This window comes from Octodon degus, unplaced genomic scaffold (assembly GCF_000260255.1).
Source record: "Octodon degus isolate 3935 unplaced genomic scaffold, OctDeg1.0 scaffold00215, whole genome shotgun sequence".
Classification (NCBI taxonomy): Eukaryota; Metazoa; Chordata; class Mammalia; order Rodentia; family Octodontidae; genus Octodon; species Octodon degus.
This window is the reverse complement of record NW_004524791.1, coordinates 2,188,901-2,195,723: the sequence shown is the minus strand read 5'-3', so window position 1 is coordinate 2,195,723 and position 6,823 is coordinate 2,188,901. Positions and strand designations below refer to the sequence as shown.

Genomic DNA, 6,823 nt, shown 5'->3' with positions numbered 1-6,823 from the left:
ATCCATCCATCCATCCATCCATCCATCTAGCCATCCATCCATCCATCCATCCATCCATCCATCCATCCATCCAGCCATCTATCCATCCATCCATCCATCCATCCATCCATCCATCCATCCATTCATCCATCCATCTAGCCATCCATCCATCCATTCATCCATTCATCCATCTAGCCATCCATCCATCCATCCATCCATCCAGCCATCCATCCATCCATTCATCCATCCATCCATCTAGCCATCCATCCATCCATCCATCCATCCATCCATCCATCCATCTATCCATCCATCCATCCATCCATCTAGCCATCCATCCATCCATCCATCCATCCATCCATCCATCCATCTAGCCATCCATCCATCCATCCATCCATCCATCCATCCATCCATCCATCCATCCATCCATCCATGCATCTATCTATATTGTGGTATAGATAAATTGAAGGTCAATGCAGTCGTGGAGTGAAACCTCCCAACCTGAGCCAGGGTAGATGTCTTCTCTCAGTGACTTGAGGATTGAACCAGGGCCCTTGGGTTTGTTTGTTTTTGTATCATTAAGCCACCAAGTTGGCCAGGCTGGATTTGAGGCTTGTGATCTTCCTGCCTCAGCCTCCCGGGACTGGGTTTGCAGGCATGTGCTGCCATGCCCAAGGTCTTTCCTCCCCTTGTGTTGGTTTCCTCAGGGATTTGGTCTCAGCAAGGGAATGCTAACCTACACACCTCCAGCACTTTAGGACTCCACAGACCCACATCTGCTGCCAAGGTCTGGCAACTTGCTGGCCTTCTGATCTCTTCCCACCGGTGCTTGCCCCTGCCAGGCCCTGTCAGACCCTTCTATGTGTGGGGGCCAGGGATTCTGTGGACAGCCACTGCCAGTCCTCCCACTCACAGCCTGCAGGCTCCTTTTGGTGGCCTCCCTTCTGCTCCTGGCCTGACACCTCCCTTGCTGTAGCTTCTTGGACCAAGAGGTGGGGCATGGAGGCAGATCATGCCTGAGCACTGGGTATGAAATGTGTGGCTCTGCTCTGTCCTGGGCTCCCTGCCGTGACCTGCTGCCTTTGAGACAGTCCCCAAATCGAAGGTCAATGCAGTCATGGAGTGAAACCTCCCAACCTGAGCCAGGGTAGATGTCTTCTCTCAGTGGCTTGCACGATCCTTCCCCAGCGAGCGCCTGCTCCTGCCCTTTCTTCCTTGCTGATGCTGTGTCTCCACGGGCAGGTGGAGGTCATGCAGCCCTTTCTTCCTTCTCAGGAGGCTCCTACCTCTGGGGAGCTCAGCCTGGGCAGGAACATGCACAAGGCCTCCCAGAGCCGACTTCAGGTCTGAACTCCTGACTGCAGGCCCTGTTGGCATAAGAAAGGGTCCCTGCTGGAAGCCACCAAGCTTTCTGGTGATGTGGTATGCAGCTGTGGACACTGGCTTTCTGCAGAAACCAGCAAAAGCTGAATTGACCTCCAGGTTAAAGCAGAGAGGGCTTCCTTGTCACACTCAGTGACTGGTGCTGTCGCGCTTCGGACCTCCTCAACCCTGGCCTGTTTTGAGGTTCAGTTGGATCATGTGGCACTTAGCATGAGTCTCTCCCGTCTGGTCTGTTGAGCCTAGTGCAGGAGTTAACAATGACCTCCTGTTATTTTATTTATTTATTTTTATTTTTAAAAAGTATTTGGTGCAGAGTCTCACTACGCAGGTTGGGCTCCTAGTGATCCTATATCAGCCTCCCCAGCACTGGGATTACAGGGGTGCACCACCATGCCTGCCTTGGTGGCTGGCTTGGCTCTCCTGGGGACAGGGCTGGCACAGCAGGCAGTAGTGGAGATTGAACCCTGGTCCCTGCGCCAGTGTAAGTAGGTGCTTAGTCTGCTCAGTTATCTCACTAGCCCCATTTTATTTTATTTTTTAAACATTTATTTTACCTTTAAGACAGGGTCTCACTGTGCTGCCCAGGCTGGTCCAGAGTTCAAGGGCTTTAAGCAATGCTCCTGCCTCAGCCTCCTAAGAATCTAGGACTACATGCTTCTGCCACCTTGCCAGTCCTTCTTTTAATTTTCCTTTAAAAATAATTGTAAAGAGGGGCTGGTGAGATTGCTCAGTGGTCTAAAGTACCTACTTAGAACAAGCTAAGTTAAGCTAAGCAAAGCGCAGGGACCGCGGTTCAATCCCCCAGCACCACAAGCCAGCCCAGCCCCCTGATGGGCTGAGCTGGCCACACACACACACACACAAAATAAATAAATAAATAAATGAACAAATAAAATTTAAAATAATAATAATAATAATTGTAAAGCTTAAAAAAATTCAAAACAAGATAATGGGATAACGATGGCTAATACATTGCCTTTTTTTTTTTTGGCAGAACCAGGGATTGAATTCAGGCCCTTGTACTTGCCAGGGAAGCGCTTATTCCACTGTGCCATCTCCCTGGCCCTTACCTTGCCTATTGTTATCTTTGCTATTTTATTTTAGGTGGAACCAGGGGTTAAACTCAGGCCCTTGCGCTTGCCAGGCAAGTGCTTATCTACTGAGCCATCTCCCCAGCCCCACCTTATCTTTAAATTAGTCACTCAAAGTACAAGATATCAGCATTTAATTGTCCAATCAATATTAGCACAAACGGGGCCAGGGAGATGGCTCAGTCAATAGGTGCTTGCCTGGGGACCTGAGTTCAATCCCCAGTTCTGCAAAAAAAAAAAAAAACAAAAAACCCTAGCATAAACCTTTCTTTTCAACGAGCTCAGTGAAATCAGTAAATGCTGGGCTGGTGAGATGGCTCAGTGGTCTAAAGCACCTACTTAGAACAAGCTTAGCAAAGCACAGGGACCGCAGTTCAATCCCCCAGCACCACATGCCAACCAGCCCCGCCCCCTGGTGGGCTGAGCTGGCCACACACACACACACACAAATAAATAAATTTAAAAAAAAAATCAGTAAATGTTTTTTACTTCCTTTTCTCTACTCTCCACCCATTTCGCTTTCCTTTTGAAGTTTCTTCCCATTTTATTTTTTTCCAGAACCGGGGATTGAACTCGGGCCCCCGGGCGCTTGCCGGGCAAGCGCTTATTCCACTGAGTCATCTGTCTGGCCCCTCGGAGACCTCCTCTTTTTTTTTTTTTTTTTTTCCGGAACCAGGGATTGAACCCATGCCCTTGCGCTTGCCAGGGAAGCATTGAGCCATCTCCCCGGCCCCTGGAGACCTCATCTTAAGATCAAATTTAAAAGGAAGCCCTGGTTCAGTGGCACAGCACCTGCCTGGCAAGTGTGAGGTCCTGAGTTCGATTCCCGATGGTAAAAACAAAACTAAAAAAGGATGGAGAAGCAATTCGGTTGTACAGCACTTGCCTAGCACGCCCTGGGCGCTATCAGTCTCCGCTACCGGGGAAAAGAATCCCACCACACCTAGCAAAGCCAACGGTACTAGTCCCGGAGGAGTAGTGGAGACTGAGCTATTAGGAAACGCAGGATCTGGGCGCAGCAATCCCCCTTCAGCCCCGCCCCCCACGACCTCGCTCCGCTCAAACTTCACTTCCCAAAGCTGCACACCCCACGCCAGGCCATAGCGTTCTCTGATTGGCTGGCCGAAGAGAATGTAGACATTTGATTGGTCAACGTTGAGTTTTTTTGAGCTTCTCTCTCAAGGGGCCACGTGGGCGTGAGCAGTGTGCGGCGCAGGCGCAGAGGGACGCTGGGGCGGAGACGCAGGGAGGGAAGCTGGACAGCGCCTCGCGGGAGGCCTGCAGCGCGTCGCGCGTACCCGGGTCTTTCCCCTCAGGGCCGCAAGGGTGTGGTGGCGGAGAGGAAGGGAGTTCAGGTGGAAGCCGCGAGGCAGCAAGGCCCACAGAACGGCGACACTGCCCGCAGGGCGGTCGGAGCGGACCCGCGGCAGCGCCTCGGTCGCGCGCGCCCGCCCAGCAGGTGGCCCCGCCGTCCTGGGGCGCGGCTAGCTCGGCGGCGGGGCTCATGGGCCTCCCGGCCGGAGACCGGGCGCAGCAGCACTCCGCGCTCGCCCTCCGCCGGGCCTCTCCCGCAGGCCCCGCGCGTGCCCGTTGCTGTCCCCTGCCCACGCGGTCGCAGGGCGCCTTGAGCCTCCTCCGGCCGCCGCGCAGCCGTCCCGCCGGGGCCCGAGTGGCCCGCGTTTCCGCCGCTCCTCTGCGTCCCCAGTGCCCCGGGCTGGAGCCCCCGAGCTGGACGTGCCCGGCCTGACCCCGTCGCAGGCTTCGTGCGGTTCCCGCGCGGCGACCCCGCTGCTGCCAGAGACCCCGCTTGCTCCGCAGATCCCTCAGCGCCCTGCGCCGGGCGGCCCGACCTGCCCCTCCGAGGCCGGGGCGGGGCCCAGGGACGGTGTCGTGCGCCTCCGGGCCGCAGGCGGCAGCAGCGGGCGCCCGGGCGCTGTGTGGCGGCGGTGGGCGACAATGTAGCGGCGGTGGCGGCGGCGGCGGCGGCGGGATCGGTGAGCGCGGAGGGAATCGGACGGGAATCGCGTGGCGCGGCCACGGCGGTGCTTGGTACTGGGGGCCTTGCGCACGGCCCCGGGTGTGGAGTGACCCAGAGCCCGGGCGGCGGGGGTTCTCGGCTCTCAGCTGCCGCCGTGGACCCTTCTCCAGCCTGTGGGGATTAGTGACTTAGCCCCCTGCAGCCTTAGGGCAGGGGTTGGCTCCCACAGAGGGGTTCTCCCACCCAGAGATTGTCACAGGCCGACCTTGTGGACCTCTGTTTTCTGCCGGTGAAATGGGTGGGGTGATGTCAGGGACCTGGCAGGGGGAGGTCATTCATCCCAGAGTGAACTGGTGCTGCTATGGGCAAGGATGGAGGAGGTGAGGCTTGGGCATCTCTGCTGATGACTCCAGGGGCAAATAGTCCTCGGAGGAATGGCAGCCTTGTCCCTGGCTGACCTTGTTCCAGTTGGGAGCAGATGGGACACACCCTGTCCTCCTCATGGCAGGGTCGTTCCCAGAGCTTGCAGGTGGCAGCTGAGTGGGACTGAGTCTTGTTGGCCCTGCTGAGGTGGGACAAGACACACCCTGGCTCTTGAGTCCCTCAGCAGTCCCTTGGCCATGTACTTGGAGGCTCCGATGTGGAGTGCCTGGTGAGAGGTACGGGTGGATTGTGGGCATCTCTTCCAGGCTCCCTTTCCTTGCCCATTCCTTTCTGAGGCTAACCCTGAAATCTGGGTGAGGCTTTGTGGAGTGAAACTAGGGGTGGGAGGAGCGGTTGGTGCTGCTCTCAGGCTCAGGGCAACTGTCCCCTGTGCCCATGTGCTGGGACACCTGGCTGCTCCCAGCAGACAAGGGCATGTGATTCTCCCAACCTGCGGGGGGGGGGGGGGAGCAGCCACGAGATCAGAGAGCTTCCCTGTGTCTGCAACGAGGGACGGTCTTTTCCTGGGGAGCCTGCACCCAGGACCTGCCCTTCAGCCCTCTGGCCAGCAGCTTTCCAGGGAGATCTGGAGGTGGCTCCTGCACGCTCCTGGCTCCCTTGTTGACCTTGACAGCTGGCTTAGCAGTGACTCTAAGGTATTGGTGTCACTGACGCACAAGCATACTGAAGGGGACAGCAGAAGCAGGTGTCTCTTCGACTCTGGGCGGAGGGTGGTGGTGTGCAGCAGCTCATCCCTGGGCAGGGCCAGAGTTTAAATTAGAGCTGTCTGCCTCTCAGAAAAAATAGGAAAGTGGTAGCAAGCTGACATTTATGGGGTGCTTACTGTGAGCTGGTCCTTGCTCTCAGAAGTCTATGTCTGAGATAATTTGGTCTTTATGACACCCCAGGTATTATAACCTGCACTTGACATGTGAGAACCTGGCAGCAGAGTAGATTTAGCACAGGCAAGAGGTCACAGGGAGGTGGCGGAGCTGGGGCTCAAGTTAGACCGGTCTGTCCTTCCTACTGTGAGGTGACTGGGTGAGCAGTCCAGTTGTTTGGGTTACCAGGGACAGCACCCTCCCTCGTAAGAGCAGAGTTGTGAAATGCTTGGGTTCCATCATGCTTGAATATAAGCTGGCGCTCAGCTGAACCGTGTCGCTTACCACCCTCATATGTGCTTCTGTGTCATATCCCAGAGTTGCTGTTTTCTCTCCAGTAATTATGCCAGTGGAGCAGACAGGCAGAGGAAGGGAGCTGGAGCGGGGCGGGCAGCCCCTATAAGAGTAACTCCTGGAAGTCTTGCGTGAGCTTCCTGTTTACATCCTCTGGTTAGGACATAGTCACATGGCCCTGCATAGCAAAGGAGACTGGGAAATCATGTGACAAACCCTAAATCAGGACTCCCCATTCAAGGGGCGTTAGCGCTGCCTCCTACCCTTTGGCCTTTGTGAGGATGCACTGGAGCACGGGCATCCTTCAGCAGCTGCCTCTGACATTAACGCCTTGCATGATCTACCCAAAGTCGTCAGGTGCCAAGCCCAAGACTCCTGTGTCCTCCTGGTGTCTTCTGTAGAGACCCATGTCCAGGCACTGACAGGCCCGCTCCTCCCAGCCTCAAGTGCTGGCCTAGCCACATCTCCTACCTGTGCTCCCCAGGTGCAGAGTCCCAACCCCAGCCTGGGCCCCGGCCCCTAAGCGTTGCCAGGGAGGCAGTTACTCCGGTGCCAGCTCCTGTCCCCTGGCAGGAACCCGGGCAGGGCCTTCCCTCTAGGCTCTGTCCCTTCCCTCTTAGGTGGAGGAGCCAGCAGGGTCGTGGGATTTGTCCTACAGGCTTAATTCAGTTTGTAATAGGACCAGAAGACATAGACCTCTCAACAGATTTAAAAAGCATCTGGGGGCTGGGAGATGGCTCAGTAGAATAAGTGCTTGCCTGGCAAGCGCAAGGGTCTGAGTTCAAGCCCCAGTTCCG

The 6,823-nt window shown here is 56.0% G+C and overlaps 1 protein-coding gene across 3 annotated transcripts in view; it reads left to right on the top strand.

Annotated features, from left to right (window-relative positions):
* The first annotated feature begins 4,378 nt into the window (after positions 1-4,378).
* The window catches only part of Def8 (differentially expressed in FDCP 8 homolog), a 15,789-nt gene continuing 13,344 nt past the window's right edge, over positions 4,379-6,823 (top strand). For 2 of the 3 annotated variants that reach the window (XM_023705167.1, XM_004644981.2), the window contains exon 1: positions 4,379-4,444. The gene's annotated coding sequence lies outside the window, so the exon portion shown is untranslated. Of the gene's footprint in view, positions 4,493-6,823 lie in introns of all 3 variants that reach the window. The other variant, XM_023705168.1, reaches the window with a different exon arrangement.